We start from the raw sequence: 19,085 nt of genomic DNA, 5'->3' as shown, positions 1-19,085 counted from the left end.
ATAAATGTTGAAACCAATATTATTGAAACCGTAACCCCAGAGGAATACATAAGTGACACTTTCCAGACCATTCCAGACTGTAAAAAGGAATAGGTATGTGGTATAGTAAGTAAACCGACTCCAAAACAATTTTTAAGGCAATATTTCTCCATTTTGGAATATTTAGAAAATAGAAAAATAAGTGGCAGTCCGGGAAGGACACGAGGCCTCCACGAGGGTGGAGGGTGCGCCCCCTACCTCGTGAGCACCTCGTGTGCCCTCCGGACTCCGTTTCCTTACAGGATACATATTTTGGTTGGTAAAAATTCATTATATATACTCCCGAAGGTTTTGACTCTCGTATCACGCAAATATCCTCTGTTTTCATTTCAAGTTGTTCCTGTTGCAGATTTAGAACAATATGTCGTCCCAAGATTCGGAGGGAGAGAGCTACATGGCTGATAATATTGCAAACCCAAAAGTATATGGGGATGTGGAACATTATGGCTGGACCATGGAGGAAGAAGAAGACTATGATCCAAAGAGGAAGGAAGAAACAAGCTCCGATGAAGAGGACGATCCACTACCTCAACCTAGTGATATGCATGTGGAGTTCAAAAAGTCAAGCCTCCCTAAGGTCCAACCTATCCCACCTCGTTTTTCGCAGGATAGCAAGGCAGCACTATGCAAAAACATAATGAAACTTGAGCTCGAGAATGAGGATCTGAGGGAGGAAAATTTTATCCTCAGATGCAAGATAGAGAAGAAAAATGCAAAAACTCCGTCATCAACAACTCCTACTTCATCACCCCCGAAGACATAATCACATGGGTATGGGCATTCCCCTTGGCAACTGCCAAGCTTTGGGGAGGTGCCCTGGTATCGTATCACCATCACAACTCCTATCTTTATCGTTTTTTTCTTAGTTCGATCCTATTAGCAGTATCTTGATTTAGTAGAATAAAGTCATGGCATGATCTAGTTTTGAGTTTTGCTTTATGATCCTTCTTTGTAATAAAGTCCGTGAGCTATATAATAAAGATTAGTGTTGAGTCAAGGGCTTGATTATTTTGCCTTGATCTTGGATAAATAGAAAGAAGAAAAAGAATAAAAAGAATCAAAGAGTTCATATTGATCTTATTGAAAGTAATGACTTCACATAGAAAGAGTATGATGATTAAAAGTTGTTGGGAGTTGGCAAATATAGCTTTGGTCATTGTTGCAATTAATAGGAAGTAATAAGGAAAGAGAGGTTTCACATATAGATATATTATCATTGACATTTTTTATAATTGGGAGCACTCATTAAAATATGACATGCTAAAGAGTTGAGGTTGGTCAAGGAAGACAACATAATGGTTTATGGTTTTCTTACTTCTGAGATTAAGTATGTTGTCATGGATCCTCTAACGTGTTGAGCTTGCCTTTCCCCCTCATGCTAGCCAAATTCTCAGCACCAAGTAGAAATACTACTTGTGCTTCCAAATACCCTTAAACCAGTTTTGCCATGAGAGTCCACCATATCTACCTATGGATGGAGTAAGATCCTTCAAGTAAGTTGTCATCGGTGCAAGCAATAAAAATTGCTCTCTAAATATGCATGACTTATTAGTGCGGAGAAAATAAGCTTTGTACGAACTTGTTGTGGACGTAATAAAAGCGACGGACTGCATAATAAAGGTCCACATACAAGGGGCAATATAAAGTGATGTTCTTTTGCATTAAGATTTTGTGCAGCAACCCTAAACGCGCATGACAACCTCTGCTTCCCTCTGCGAAGGGCCTATCGTTTATTATTATCCTCTACCTTATTCAAGAGTCATAGTGCTCTTCACCTTTCCTTTTCATTTTATCCTTTGGCAAGCTCAGCATGTTGGAAAGAACATGATATATATATCTAATTGGATGTAGGGGAGCATGAATTATTATTGTTGACATTACCCTTGATGATAAAAGGTTGTGGGGCAAAACTATAAGCCCGTATCTTTCTCTGTGTCCGACTAAAACTCCGTAACCACAAGTATTGTGTGAGTGTTAGCAATTATGAAGGACTAAGTGATAGTTGAGTATGTGGACTTGCTTTTAAGCTCTGACATAGACTCTTTCCGATGTTATGATAAATTTCAATTGCTTCAACGACTGAGGTTATAATTTGTTGGTGCTCAATAAGGTTTTTGATTCATACTTTTGCATTGTGAAAAGATCATCACTTGACCATCAGTAGTCATATGACAAATTCTATATATGTTGTTGTTATGGAAATAATCATGATGCCCTCATGTCCGTATTTTATTTTTTATCGACGCCTCTACCTCTAAACATGAGGACATGTTGTTATCGGCTTTTCGCTTGAGGACAAGTGAGGTCTAAGCTTGGGGGAGTTGATACGTCCATTTTGCATCATGCTTTTATATTAATATTTATTGCATTATGGGCTGTTATTTCACGTTATGTCACAATACTTATGGCTATTCTCTCTTATTTTACAAGGTTTACATGAAGAGGGAGAATGCCGGCAGCTGGAATTCTAGGCTGGAAAAGGAGCAAATATTGGAGGCCTATTCTGCGCAACTCCAAAAGTCCTGAAACTCCACGGAATATATTAAAATAAATAAAGAAAAATCGTCGCCAAAGATGAAGGCCAGGGGGCCCACACCCTGCTCACGAGGGTGCCCCACCTGGGGCGCGCCCCTACCTCGTGGGCCCCCTGGTGGCTCTCCGATGCCCATCTTCTCCTATATGAAGTCTTTCGACGAGAAAAAATAGAATGCAACCTTTCGGGACGAGACTCCGCTGCCACGAGGCGGAACCTTGGCAGAACCAATCTAGGCCTCCGACAGAGCTGTTCTGCAGGGGACACTTCCCTCCGGGAGGGGGAAATCATCACCATCGTCATCACCAACGCTCCTCTCATCGGGAGAGGGCAATCTGCCTCAACATCTTCACCAGCACCATCTCATCTCCAAACCCTAGTTCATCTCTTGTATCCAATTCTTGTCTCCAAGTCCGGGATTGGTGCTAGTAGGTTGCTAGTAGTGTTGATTACTCCTTGTAGTTGATGCTAGTTGGTTTATTTGGTGGAAGATCATATGTTCAGATCCTTTATGCATATTATTACCCCTCTGATTATGAACATGAATATGCTTTGTGAGTAGTTACGTTTTTTCCTGAGGACAAGGGAGAAGTCTTGCTATAAGTAGTCATGTGAATTTGGTATTAGTTCGATATTTTGATAAGATGTATGTTGTCTAGCCTCTTGTGGTGTTATGTGAACGTCGACTACATAACACTTCACCATTATTTTTCCCTAGAGGAAGGCATTGGGAAGTAATAAGTAGATGATGGGTTGCTAGAGTGACAGAAGCTTAAACCCTAGTTTATGCGTTGCTTCGTAAGGGGCTGATTAGGATCCATATGTTTCATGCTATGGTTAGGTTTTCCTTAATACTTTTGTTGTAGTTGCGGATGCTTGCAATAGAGGTTAATCATAAGTGGGATGCTTGTTCAAGTAAGAACAGCACCCAAGCACCGGTCCACCCACATATCAAATTATCAAAGTACCGAACGCGAATCATATGAGCGTGATGAAAACTAGCTTGACGATATTCCCATGTATCCTCGGGAGCGCTTTTCCTATTATAAGAGTTTGTCCAGGCTTGTCCTTTGCTACAAAAAGGATTGGGCCATCTTGCTGTACTTTATTTACTTTTGTTACTTGTTGCTCGTTACAATTTATCTTATCACAAAACTATCTGTTACCACTTATTTCAGTACTTGCAGAGAATACCTTGCTGAAAAACGCTTATCATTTCCTTCTACTCCTTGTTGGGTTCGACAATCTTACTTATCAAAAGGACTACGATAGATCCCCTATACTTGTGGGTCATCACATGGCATATTCATTGGAGCAACATGTTCATGGGAAAAATAAGACAATAGGCAACTATAAAACAAGCTGATTCTCAGACTTGGTGAAAATTTGGGAATGCAAAACAGTAACATTATGATGCTGAATTGGGATGCACATAACAACAGTCATAGCAATTTTAATATTTATGCAAAGGGCACGAACATACAGCAGACATGGCATAATTACAATTAATCCATTAGAACAATTTATAAGATGCATAGATTAATTAGTATGAGCTTTGCAAAATGGAACATGTTCTTAACAGGTTGACAGTTTTATCATGATGGGCATATTGAGAGCAAGAAAGAGATAAGGTAAAGCAAGTTTATGTGGCAACCAAGGGCATGGCATCAAAGTATACATAACATAGAGCAAAACAAATCAAGGGATCATATGCGTATGAGCTATGGATTAGATGGAATCATCAAGCAAAGACGACAAGTTTTATAACATGTAGTTTCATACGGTGAAATTAACAAGTATGAACTCAACAACATTGACTAGGCATGTTTGCAAGCTTGTTGTACTCACCACAATACATATCATGACATGAAATATATACTACAAGCAAGAGGACATGAAAATGCACTAAACAGATGTTGAAAAGATTCTCATGTGATGTATGGATTAAATCACACAAAAATAACAAAAGGGCAAGTTTTAACAGTTTCAGCACTCAATATCACCATACTCTTTTGCAACTGAGTTTATGACATGAAGATGAACCCTAACATGAACACAAGTGCTACCATCATGTGGATCCCACAGAGTAGAACGTTTTACATATATAAATCATATTCATACGATGCATAGAACCCTAGATACAAGTACCACAAAAATGCAAGATGAGAAGAATCTCTAGGGACTTGGTGGAATTTACCCAGCGGGAAGTGGGAGGAGGTGGATCGGGATGGAGCGGCGCAGCGGGTTTGTTTGCTTTGCGGGATGCTACAGTCCGGCGCAGAGTTGGAGGAGGTGATCCAAGTCGTTGATTTTGGATCCAGGCAATCTGTAGACATCGACGGTGTGTTTGACTTTGATCACCGGCAAGGTTGACAAGTCGGGAGGTGCAGGGAAGGTCGAGACTGGGATGCGGATGGTGGGGGTCCTCCAGATCCGGGCGGTGGTGGCTCCGGCGGCGGTTTGGTTTGCTGGATCTAGCAAAGGACGTGGCGGTCCGGGCTTGGCGTCCATGGAGCTCCGACGATGAAGCTTCCTCCTGCGACGGCTTGAGGTTGCACGAGGGGAGGAGGCGCGGAGGAGGAGGCAAGGTGGAGACGACCTGGGGGGCTCCAACTCTAGTGGGCGGCGTGGCTCGCCGGGATCCTGGACGGCGGAGCGCGCGAGGCTTCGGACGTGGCTGCTCGAGGAGGAGCTCGGGCATCAGCTCTTGCTCGATGAAGACGGCGTGGAGGAAGAAGACTGTGGGAAGCGACGGTGACGGGCTTCACGGGCAGCGGCGCACGGGCTCAGTGGGGCGGATCTGGTCTCCATGGGCTTGCGTAGTGGGAGGGAGGAGGCTGGTCGATGGGGGCGACGTGGCTGGCTCTGAGTGGTGGGAGCGGCGGCTGTCGGCGGTGGTGGCTCGCCTGGATCCGCCAAGTGGTGGCGCACGGGTGTCCGGGTATGGAATGCGAGGAGGGTCGCGGCTGGGAGTTAGGAGAAGGCTAGGGGGAGGTTTAGACTTGAAATGGAAGGCATGTGTGTGCTTAAATAGGCAGGGATTACGTTAGAGGGGATTTGAGGGGGTTTTGAAGCCCTCCGATCGCGATCCGACGGCTCCGATCGGAGGGGGGCTAGGTAGGTGGGCTAGTGGGATGTGTAGGAGGGCCTTGGGCTGAGAAGAGAGGGAAGGAGGCAGCCTGGCATGGTTTTCGGATACCGAAAACGTCTGACGCGTAGACCGGCGATAGTGTTGCTATAGTTATCCGTTGGGGCATCAAACAGACTCCGAATGCGACGAAATTTGGAAGACGGTCTACCTACAATAAAACAAGACCACACACCAACTTTCACCCCATTACCAGAACATTTTTATCCCACTTACAAAATAATATTTTGGAGGTGTCGCGGGCGTGTGCGAGTGTGGTTGGACCTAGAACGGACAACGGAGAGAACTGGGAGACCTGGACGGATGCAAGTTTTGAAAAGCATGCAGATGAAATTCACATGATGACATGGCGAAGTGCAACACACAAGCGAATGACATGGCTACGACAATGAATAACTAGAAGACATCTGGAGCATCGGTCTCAGGGCACCACAGGCACCTCCCAGTGGGGGCCGCTTCCCCTGCCTGAATCTCAGGGGGCGTCTCCTGAGCCTGGGGGAGATCTTGTCTGCCCTCTCTTCGCCGCCCTACCCTTCGGGTCCTCTCCCTACGAGACACATCAAGGGCATTCCCGGGCCTACAGCAAGGGTCAAGACACAGGTGGGGGACAGAGGGGGTCCGTACCCCCGCAAGTGACCTCGAGCAGTTCAGCGACCCGGACAAGCCAAGCGGCGTGATCAACCTGTGCAGGGCGGCAGCACAGTGACTCACGTGCCGTAAGGAGCGCAGCGGTGCCAACCAAGTGCGCGATGCTCGTCCATTGCGTCGTGCAAGGGGTGGCGGTAGTGAACCTTGTCGTTGGTGATGGATTGGCCTCAAGAGGGGCTGAGATGAACTAGTACAGAGGATGAACAACCTCGTGAGGGCTCGGGGTGAGAATGAGTCGACCCCTTCTACGGTGGTGGCTAACCTATACTTATAGTGGCCCCAGTCCTATTCCCCCAAAATGTAGGGGGGAAGGGATCCCACAGTGGCCAATTTGAAAGGCGACAAGTAGTACATCTTATCTTGACGAAAGGTGGTGAGGCAGTCCTGGATTAGGGGGTGTCCGGATAGCCGAACTATCACCTTTGGCCGGACTCCCGAACTATGAAGATACAAGATTGAAGGCGTGGAAGGCAAGCTTGGCGATACGGATATGTAGATCTCCTACCATTGTAACCGACTCTGTGTAACCCTAACCCTCTTCGGTGCCTATATAAACCGGAGGGTTTTAGTCCGTAGGACGAACAACAACCATACCATAGGCTAGCTTCTAGGGTTTAGCCTCTCTGATCTCGTGGTAGATCTACTCTTGTACTACCCATATCATCAATATTAATCAAGCAGGAGTAGGGTTTTACCTCCATCGAGAGGGCCCGAACCTGGGTAAAAACATCGTGTCCCTTTTCTCCTGTTACCATCCACCTAGACGCACAGTTCGGGACCCCCTACCCGAGATTCGCCGGTTTTGACACCGACATTGGTGCTTTCATTGAGAGTTCCTCTGTGTCATCATCTTTAGGCCCGATGGATCCTCCGATCATCAACAACGATGCGGTCCAGGGTGAGACTTTTCTCCCCGGACAGATCTTCGTATTCAGCGGCTTTGCACTGCGGGCCAATTCGCTTGGCCATCTAGAGCAGATTGAAAGCTATGCCCCTGGCCATCAGGTCAGATTTGGAAGTTTGAACTATACGACTGACGTCCGCGAAGACTTGATCTTCGACGGGTTCGAGCCACAGCCAAGCGCGCCGCACTATCACAATGGGCATGATCTAGCTCTACCGCCGGACAGTGCCCTGGAGGCTGCACAAGTGTCTGCTCCGACCCTTAGCTCGGAGCCGACTGCGCTGATCGAGGACGGGTGGCTGGACACCGCCTCTGGGGCTGCTATCTCTATGGCGATTGAGCCAAACACCAACCCTGTCCTTTGCAAAGCACGTGACTCCAATGTGTCGGACTCCTCTCCGGACTCCGAACCTTCCGCGGCCCTGCCAATCGAATCTGATTGGGTGCCGATCATGGAGTTCACCACCGCGGACTTCTTTCAGCACTCGCCCTTTGGAGACATCCTGAATTCACTAAAGTCTCTCTCTTTATCAGGAGAGCCCTGGCTGGATTATGGTCAACAAGGTTGGAATGCGGACGAGAAGAAATTCAAAGCCCACCCACCACCCACTTCATAGCCACTGTCGAAAGTTTAAACGACATGCTCAATTTCGACTCTGAAGACATCGACGGTATGGACGACGATGTAGGAGATAAGCATGAACCAGCACCTATAAGGCACTAGACAGCCACCTCATCTCACGATGTATACATGGTGGACACACCTAAAGGAAGCGACAACGAGGAACAACAGGATGCCACGAGGGATCATTCCCTCAAAAAGCAGTCAAAATGGCGACGTAAGCGCCGCTCAAAATCCCGCCTCGACAAAGACAGCAGCCATACAGACCCAGCCATAGAGTAGGGCGAACCGGTGGACGACGAACATGCCATCGAGCAACCGTCCGAACCTGACAACCTGGATAAACAATCCGTCCCCGGCGGAGATAACAGTCCGGACGATCTCACACCGGACAAGTTGCTGGAGCAGAAGAACCTCCACAAAAGGCTCGTCGCCACTATGCGTAGCCTGAAAAAGCAGAAGCGGAAGCTCCAAATAGCGGAAGATGCGCTCAGAATCAGATGGAGCAAAGTACTCAACACCGCAGACAAATACGGCGATAGTCGCCGAACAACGAGCTACCCAAAGTGAAAACTACTGCCCGAATTTGATGAGGAGGCCGTAGAACCCCTGCAATCAAAGAACAAGGAGACCACCGGGTCGGATAGACGACCCCATGGCAAACATAGAGCGGCAAATGGCGCCGCACACAAGCCAGCACGCGACCCACACACGGATTCGCATCAAAAAGATGGCCCAGTTAGATCTATCTACGTGCCAAGAAAGCAAGCTCTAGTAAGCAATGCAACACATCAAGTATCCGAATATTACGGTACACCTAAATATAGGGGTGCCTCACACCCCCTATGTTTCACCGATGAGGTTCTGGATTATGAATTTCCAGCGGTGGGACCGAATCATCAAACTCGGTGGGACCGAATCATCAAACTCGGTGGGACCGAATTAGTAAACCTAGTGACCATTAGGATTTTCGGTGGGACCGAAATGCAACTCGGTAGGACCGATATGGTTAGGGTTAGGGCATAACGTAATCTCGGTGAGACCGATTACACAAACTCGGTGGGACCGACTTTGGTAATTAGCTAACCAGAGAGTTGGTCAGGTAAACTCGGTGGGACCGATTTGCTCTTTTCGGTGAGACCGAAATGTTAAAAAAGGGAAACAGAGAGTTTACATTGCAATCTCGGTGGGACCAATCGCTCACTTTGGTTAGACCGAAACGTTACAAAGGGAACAAAGAGATTACAATCCCATCTCGGTGAGACCGAGATCCCTATCGGTAGGACCGATTTGCCTAGGGTTTGTGGCAGTGGCTATGACATTAGAACTCGGTGGCGCTGGATAGAAAGAATTAGTGGGGCCGAGTTTGACTTTAGGTTTAGGACAAATGTGTGTAAGTGGGAAAGTAGTTGAGGGTATTTGGAGCATATCAGTAAGCACTTGAAGCAAGAGGCTCATTAAGAAGCACCTCATCCCTCCTTGATAGTATTGGTTTTCCTATAGACTCAATGTGATCTTGGATCACTAAAATGTAAAATGAAGAGTCTTGAGCTTGAAGCTTGAGCCAATCCTTTGTCCTTAGCATCTTGAAGGAGTTCCCACATCCTTTAGTCCATTCCACTCCATTGTTGAACTTATCTGAAACATACTAGATAAAAGTGTTAGTCCAACAAGAGATATGTTGACATTAATTACCAAAACCACCTAGGGAGCATTTGTGCTTTCAATCTCCCCCTTTTTGGTAATTGATGACAACATACATCAAAGCTCTAGATAAAGATATAGAGAATAGCAAGTAAAGCTTTGGAAGGACATGTAACAAGCATAGGCTCCCCCTACATGTATGCAACCATGTGAATATGGAATATAGAAGCATGTGAGAGCATAACCATGATAGAGCAGGCAATGTGTTACATGTATCTTGGCCATATGCATCAGAGCAAAGAATATTAAAGAGAATACCTTCATGCCCATGAGTCCTCCTTGCAAACAGTATGTACATCAGCAAGAATTTCTCATACACATGATTGTGATGCATATACTTACCTTGTAGTCTTAAGTTGGCTTAGGATGGAATGAACCTGCGTAAACAAGGTTAGATAACACAGATACATCTACTAGCCAGAGCAAACAGAAGAAACCACAAGACTACCAAGACTGGGATGGCATGTAGAGAGTGAGTACTAAGTACCACATTAGACATGTCCCCAAGAGTAAAGATATGCAATGAATTTAAATGATTTCTTTCCCTTAGATGTCTTTCTCCCCCTGAATCTAGCATGGGATATTGGGAGAAGATAGGGAATAGAAAATCAGAGCTGACAGATATAAATGAACAAAGCTAATGCAAACTAATGCAAATAAACACATATGAACATGTCTTTCCCCTCAAGAAGACATGTGGCATCTCTCCTCTTGAACACCAAGCATCTGGGATCCTTGAGAAATACTTTTTACTTGAGTATTCTCTCCCCCTGGAGATCCCTTTCTCCCCCTGAGGAGGTGATATATTTTTTGATGTGATCTCTCTCTAAATGATAAGCTTTGATGTGATCTCTCTCTCCCCCTTTGACATCAAATTCCAAGAAGGGTTTTCTGGAATCTGTCGAATGGGTTTGGTCCTTGAGTCACAGCACAAAGCATTTATAAAATGTGCTGCTTGTAGAGGACAAGATTCATTGAGTGGAGCTGGATCAGAAGAAGCACAGAATAAGTGGCAAACTGTTTTTCCAGTTTTGAAATCGGTGGCACCGAGTGGGATGCTTCGGTTGTACCGAAAGGATTCGGTTGGACCTAAAATAACAAATCGGTGGAACCGAGTTCATCGCAGAGAAAACACTTGTCACCTCAGCTCACTAGACGAATAAGTTCTCACAAAGATTTGCAAGGAATTTACTGAAAAATATGCAATGAATTTGATGTAGAAAATGCAGAGCAAACAGAAAGAAATCTAGATGAAGTTTTTTTTGAAAGGGGAAACAAATATGCATGAGACAAATGAAAAAACACAGAAAAGAACACAAGAGAACTTCATCTAGAGATGGTCGGCGACAAAGTCACCTATGTTAGAGTATATTGACTTAGGAGTCAAGTGAGATCACTTGATCATAGGTCATACTCATAGTTTAAGCTCAAAATGGGGTTGCCATTTTTCGTTTAGGCATCTTGATGTATTCACATCTTGTCGAGTTGCTTTAGCTCATGGCTTGGAGTAAAGCTTCTCTAAGATGGAATAACATATCTTGGTTGTTGGTGTTGTCCATGTAGTTGAACTTGTGTGGGTTGCTCAAGGGTGATGTAGCTTATCAAGAATTTGGAGCACCACTTGGAATTTGAGTCCATCTACCTACATGGGTTAGTTCTTGCAAGGAAGAGCACTTGTGTATCCAAAAATGACAATCATGAAGCTCAACATAAAATTTGTCAAAGGATATGTTTGAATGGTTCGTGCTTCCTTGGCTTCAACCACCTTTTGTAGAGACTTGGTGATGTAGAGATTGCTCAAGATATGAGTAGCTTACAACCTCATGGAATTTGATTCAACCAAGTACCTACATGGGTTAGATAACATGCAAGATACAAATATATCCAAGACATAAGATTTTCATCATAAGAGAAATATCAAGGATTAGTCATAAGCTCATGTCTTGCATGTATCCAATGGAGTTTCTACTCCAAGTTAGAAGCATCAATGATGTTCAGTTCTCCTCTTAACCTGCAAAATACTTTCTCATCAAGAGGTTTAGTGAATATATCCGCTAATTGCTTTTTGGTGCGAACATGCTTAAGATCAATGTCACCCTTAGCAATATGATCTCGAATGAAATGATGACGAACTTCAATATGCAAAGTTCGAGAATGTTGCACATGATTATGACCAATTTTGATAGCACTTTCATTGTCACAAAGCAATGGAACATGTTTCACATATATCCCGTAATCTTTAAGAGTTTGGGTCATCCAAAGTAATTGAGCACAACATGAACCAGCGGCAATGTATTCCGCTTCGGCGGTGGATAAGGATACCGAGTTTTGTTTCTTGGAGGGGCAAGACACAAGAGATCTACCAAGAAATTGACAAGTACTCGAAGTGGACTTTCTATCAACCTTGTCTCCGGCATAGTCCGAGTCGGAGTAGCCAACAAGATCGAAAGAGGCCCTCTTAGGATACCAAATGCCAAAATTTTGTGTATGAATTAAGTATCTCACTATCCTTTTCACGGCCTTAAGATGACATTCTTTAGGAGCAGCTTGATATCGTGCACACATGCACACACTTAGCATAATATCGGGACGTGAAGCACATAGATATAACAATGAACCAATCATAGAGCGATAAACCTTTTGATCCACCGGTTCATCATCTTTGATTAAGTCAAGATGTCCACTAGTAGGCATGGGTGTAGTCATACCTTTTTATTCTTTCATACTGAACTTCTTGAATAAGTCCTTGGTGTACTTGGTTTGAGAGAAAAAAGTACCTTCCTTAGTTTGCTTGATTTGCAACCCAAGAAAGAATTTGAGTTCACTCATCATAGACATCTCAAACTTCTCCGACATTAGCTTCCCAAACTTTTCACTAAAATGAGGGTTAGTTGAACCAAATATAATATCATCAACATAGATTTGGCACACAAATAGTTCTCCATTAACCTTTTTAGTAAAAAGTGTTGAATAAATTTTCCCAATTTCAAAGCCTTTTTCAATAAGAAACTTGGTCAAGCATTTATACCATGCTCTAGGAGCTTGTTTAAGACCATAAAGAGCTTTGTGAATTTGTAAACATGATTGGGTTTCTTAGGATTGACAAAGCCGGGAGGTTGTTTAACATAAACTTCCTCCTCTATTTCACCATTTAGAAAAGCACTTTTAATGTCCATTTGGTACAAGGTGATATCATGGTGATTAGCATAGGCAAGTAAGATGCGAATGGACTCAAGTCTAGCAACGGGAGCGTAAGTCTCACCATAGTCCATACCTTCAAATTGTGTGTAGCCTTGGGCGACGAGACGTGATTTGTTGCGAACTACTTGTCCATCTTCATCTTGCTTGTTGCGAAACACCCATTTGGTACCGATGATGTTATGTTTGTTGTCGGGCTTCTCAACCAATGTCCAAACTTGGTTCCTCTCAAAGTTGTGTAGCTCTTCATGCATAGCATTTATCCAATCCGGATCTTCCAATGCTTCTTCGAACTTCATAGGTTCAATGCTAGAGATGAAACAATAGTTTTCACAAAAGTTAGCTAAACGAGTTTTAGAGCGAGTGATTCTCCCGGTTTGAATATCATTGTAGATTTGCTCGACGGGATGGTCTTTAGCAATTCTTGCTCGAAATCGTGAAAGTTTTTGCTTGGATCTTGGTTGAACTTCTTCTTCGTCTTGTTCTTCTTCTTGGCCTTCTTCATTGTTGGCGTTGTCGTTCTCTTTTCGTGGTGGAGAAGGAGGTTGTTGACGTTCATCTTGATGCACTTCCTCGTTTTCTTCATCTTGGTGTGTCCCACTTGTGTATGCTTCCATATCAACTCTTGGTTCACCTTGTCGTGAAGTAGAAGCTTCCACTTGGACGGACGAGGTACTCTCCTTCACCTCCGTTGGACGGACCTTGCGAATAGACAAGTCTTGGATTGCTTCCCAAGTATCTTTGTCTCTTACATCAATTGGCAATTGCTCTACTTGCGAGCCATTAGATTCATCAAACTTCACATCTACCGTCTCTTCAACCTTTTGGGTGAAATTGTTGTAGACACGGTATGTGTGAGAGTTTGAGCCATAACCTAGTAGGAAACCTTGATGAGACTTAGGAGCAAATTTAGAATGACGATGCTTATCAAGAATGTAGCACTTTGAGCCGAATACTCGAAAGTGTCCAACTTGGGGTTTGTTACCGGTGAGGAGCTCATATGCTGTCTTGCCGAGTAGCTTGTGAAGATACAAGCGATTTGTTGCACGACAAGCTGTCTCAACCGCTTTTGCCCAAAAGTGCTTCGGTGTCTTGTACTCATCAAGCATCGTTCTCGCCATTTCGATGAGCGTCCGGTTCTTCCTCTCAACAACTCCATTTTGTTGAGGTGTGTACGTAGCCGAGAACTCGTGTGAAATCCCTTCTTCGTCAAGAAAGGTGTCCACATTTGCATTCTTGAACTCCGTTCTGTTGTCGCTGGGAACCTTCTTGATCTTCACTTCAAACTGATTTTGGGCCTTCCTAGCGAAGTTTTTGAAGATCTTTTGGACCTGCGATTTATCATCGAGAAAGAACACCCACGTAAATCTTGAAAAATCATCAACTATAACTAGACCAAAAGAATTTCCACTGAGACTCTTGTAGGAGTTGGGACCAAAAAGATCCATATGAAGTAGCTCGAGTGGCCTCCTTGTGGTCATAATGTTCTTCACGGGATGCCTTCCTCCAACCTGTTTACCTGCTTGACAAGCACTGAAAAGTCTATCCTTATCAAATATGACATCATTAACTCCAAGGATATGATTTCCCTTAATAATCTTGTCAAGGTTTCGCATACCAACATGACCTAATCGTCTATGCCATAACTAGCCTTTTGAGGATTTAGCAATGAAGCAAGTTTTAGGTTGAGCCTTTTTAGTGAAATCAACAATGTATAGATCACCTCTACGCACACCGGTAAAGACCATTTTATGATTGTCTCGACGAAATACTTGGCAATCAACTTTAGTAAATAAGACATTGAAACCAAAGTCAGCAAGTCTAGATACTGAAAGTAAGTTTTATCCAAGAGATTCAATGAGCATAACATTTGGTATGGAGCTATCATGTGATATGGCCACCTTACCGAGGCCAACCACCTTACCCTTTGAGTTGTCACCGAAAGTGACATACTTTCGAGGACTATCATTTTCAGCAAGCTCACGAAACATGTCTTTATCTCCGGTCATGTGATCGGTACATCCACTATCAAGAACCCATTCCTTTCCTCCTGACATATATCCCCGAAGATTTGCCATAAGACCAAAATGTCTCATTGCATCATCAATATCGAAGTCACTATCATCATCCTCATCATAGTATCCATGTTCAACATCATCATGTGGTGGATCAAATCCTAGAGAGGGTGATTGGTTAGAGTGAGTTTGACAATGATCTTGTCTATGATTTTTTATAGCTTCGGGAATAATATCACTAATAATTCCAACATCTCCTTTGGCACGCATAAGATTTGTAAGCTCAAATAGACGATCACCAAACATAGGATCACTAGTATTCATCTTACTCAAAGCAATAGACTTATGGAGAATTTCATCAAGATTTTTCAAGGAATAATCTGGAAATCGTTCCTCAAGAAATTTCCATATAGTGTAGGCACACTCAAGAGTAGGCAAACATCCAATCAAGTTTCTAGGCAATCCTCTAATAATAAGTTTGGCAGTTCTAAGATTCCTAACCATGTCAATTGACTCATCAAGGGTAGGATGCATAGGATCAACATGAGGTGCACAAGATCTAGCAATATACTTGTTCAAATGATATTGATTGAAAATTACAAGCATCTCATTTTTCCACTCATGAAAATACTCTCCATCAAGAATAGGCACTCTATGTCTAAGACTCCCCAAAGTAGACTCATCCATCTTCCTCCAATGGTGATTAAACCAAGGCAATGGAGACCAATGCTCTAATACCACTTGTAGGACCTTGAGAAGAGGTGTCTAGAGGGGGGGTGATTAGACACTAAGAGCCAAAGTTGCAGTTTTTAAGATCTTAAAGTTTAAGTGGAGTTTAGTCACAAGTTTAACATTCACAACACATATCAAGCAAGCATGAAAAGAGTATATGAGCAGCGGAAAGTAAAGCATGCAACTTGCAAGAATGTAAAGGGAAGGGTTTTGGAGGATTCAAACGCAATTGGAGACACGGATGTTTTTGGCGTGGTTCCGATAGGTGGTGCTATCGTACATCCACGTTGATGGAGACTTCAACCCACGAAGGGTAACGGTTGCGCGAGTCCACAGAGGGCTCCACCCATGAAGGGTCCACGAAGAAGCAACCTTGTCTATCCCACCATGGCCGTCACCCATGAAGGACTTGCCTCATTAGCGGTAGATCTCCATGAAGTAGGCGATCTCCTTGCCCTTACAAACTCCTTGGTTCAACTCCACAATCTTGTCGGAGGCTCCCAAGTGACACCTAGCCAATCTAGGAGACACCACTCTCCAAGAAGTAACAAATGGTGCATTGATGATGAACTCCTTGCTCTTGTGATTCAAATGAAAGTCTCCCCAACACTCAACTATCTCTCATAGGATTTGGATCTTGTGGAAAGAAGATTTGAGTGAAAAGAAACTTGGGGAAGGCTAGAGATCAAGATTCATATGGTAGGAACGGAATATCTTGGCCTCAACACATGAGTAGGTAGTTCTCTCTTAGAGATAGGATGCTGGAAGTGTAGGTTCAGTCTGGTAGCTCTCCCACGAATGAAGAGGAGGTGGAGGGGTGTATATAGCCTCCACACAAAATATAACCGTTAGACACAATTTACCAAACTCGGTGGGACCGAATCATCAAACTCGGTGGGACCGAAGTAGTAAACCTAGTGACCGTTAGGATTTTCGGTGGGACCGAAATGCAACTCGGTATGACCGATATGGTTAGGATTAGGGCATAACGTAATCTCGGTGAGACCGATTACACAAACTCGGTGGGACCGACTTTGGTAATTAGCTAACCAGAGAGTTGGTCAGGTAAACTCGGTGGGACCGATTTGCTCTTTTTGGTGAGAGCGAAATGTTACAAAAGGGAAACAGAGAGTTTACATTGCAATCTTGGTGGGACCGATCGCTCACTTTAGTTAGACCGAAACGTTATGAAGGGAAACAGAGAGATTACAATCCCATCTCGGTGAGACCGAGATCGCTATCGGTAGGACCGATTTGCCTAGGGTTTGTGGCAATGGCTATGACATTAGAACTCGGTGGCGCCGGATAGAAAGAATCAGTGGGGCCGAGTTTGACTTTAGGTTTAGGAAAAATGTGTGTAAGTGGGAAAGTAGTTGAGGGTATTTGGAGCATATCACTAAGCACTTGAAGCAAGAGGCTCATTAAGCAACACCTCATCCCTCATTGATATTATTGGCTTTTCCTATAGACTCAATGTGATCTTGGATCACTAAAATGTAAAATGAAGAGTCTTGAGCTTGAAGATTGAGCCAAACCTTTGTCCTTAGCATCTTGAAGGAGTTCCCACATCCTTTAGTCCATTCCACTCCATTGTTGAACTTATCTGAAACATACTAGATAAAAGTGTTAGTCCAACAAGAGATATGTTGACATTAATTACCAAAACCACATAGGGAGCACTTGTGCTTTCAGCTGCTCCTTGGCTCGGGCGAGCTCCGCCCGAAGGTTCTCCATGGCAGCGGCACCATCTGCATCAAGCATACATGTTGTAAGGCACGGGCATCAAGCTCCCTTACCAGGTGTCCGCGGAGAAATTGCATACCTTGTGACTCGTCAAGTCGCTTATTGACAAGCGCGATGTCAGCATCCGCCACGTCAAGATGCCGCTTTAGTTCGGCAAATTCATCAGTCCGGCTAGCCACCGGACCCTTCGCCACCTACATAGAAAGGGCGACACATTATAACTGGGATTACGATCCTCGACACGCTGTCATCTTTGACAACACACCGAGCCTCAGGGGCTACTATTTACACAGGGCGCATTTTATATGCGGAACTGTCAAAAGGTACATCATTTTGCGTACCTCAAAACCTGTCAGTAAACTTCTGACGGCTTCGTGCAATCCGCTCTCAGCGGATGAAATCCTTTCAATCACCATACCCATTAACGCACGGTGATCTTCTGAGATAGACACTCGCCCGAGTAGATCCTTCAGCTCCTCCGACCGTACACCAGGTGGTGCCGGACTCGTCCGATGGCCTTTTTCGAAGGCCGGACGCGGAGGGCTTTAAGGGGACATACGACAGCCTTCCGACCCCGCCGGACTCGGAGAAACCCTCTGTGACGACACCTCAGGGTCGCCCGCCTCGCAAGATGGTACGACAGGGGGAGGCGTTTCGCTCTCCATCATCTCCAGACGAAGATCCCCCGAAGATGAGCTCTGCTGAGAAGGGCTGAGATCCGAACTACAAGGTAAAATTTCGATTATCTTCATCAGAAATAGGGCAGGGATATCCTTTATTTTTAAAAAAAACTCCCCTTTTTACTTACGGCTCGGTGGAGGGCTGATCCCCTTCGGGGCACAATGCGGCCGAGGCATCTCTCGGTGTAGGACCCTCTGACGAAGATTTCTTCCCCCGCTTTGAGACCATGGTCTCCGAGTCTTCAGATGCGGTCCTCTTCTTCCCTTGGATGGAGGGATTCTCGATCCCTCCTTTCCCGACAGCCTCCTTCACGGAGGCGGTAACTTCCTTGTTCCCCCCTTCACCTTCTTCTGAAGGTGCAACCTCCAGCATCCTGGTTAACACGGGATCCGGCGTGGTCTCAGGGAGGGGGGCCAGACACCTGATTAACTTTGCTTTCGCTATCCACTTCTGTTCAAGGAACAACTCTTTTAAAGGGCAAGTACGTGATAAATATGGGATAGCGTGTCCGGGTACAGGGCTACTTACTTGAGTATCCGGGCGATGGTAGCTCAGACCTGCATCCTCGGTCAAGTCCGGACACATCGCTTGTGATATGAACAAAAGCTTGTACATCTCCACGGGTGTCGCACCCATAAAATTTTGGAGAGCTCGTGGTCCCTCCGGGTTAAATTCCCACAGGCGGAGGGGGCGACGTTTGCAGGGCAGGGTGCGACGAATCAGCATGACCTGCGCCACTACGACCAGAGTGATCTCTCTCTAGGAGGTCTTGAATGCGGCCCTGCAACAAGGGCACATCCTTGGACGGCCCCCAGTCAAGTCCTTTATTGGCCCATGACGCCAGCCGCGGTGGAGGCCCCGAGTGAAAGGCAGGTGGCGCCACCCATTTGGTGCCCCTGGGAGCTGTGATATAAAACCACTCTTGTTGCCATAGGCTGAGCACCTCTTGAAAAAAGCCCTCGGGCCATGGAGCATCAGCATTCTTGCTTATAACAGCCCCTCCGCACTCTGCCTGCTGCCCCTTGATCATCTTTGGCTCCACTTTGAAGTTCTTGAGCCACAATCCGAAGTGAGGGGTAATGCAGAGGAAGGCTTCGCATACAACAATGAACAATGAG

Source organism: Triticum dicoccoides, chromosome 4B (assembly GCF_002162155.2).
Source record: "Triticum dicoccoides isolate Atlit2015 ecotype Zavitan chromosome 4B, WEW_v2.0, whole genome shotgun sequence".
Lineage (NCBI taxonomy): Eukaryota > Viridiplantae > Streptophyta > Magnoliopsida > Poales > Poaceae > Triticum > Triticum dicoccoides.
The sequence above is the reverse complement of the archived record's forward strand: the minus strand, read 5'-3'. Positions refer to the sequence as shown.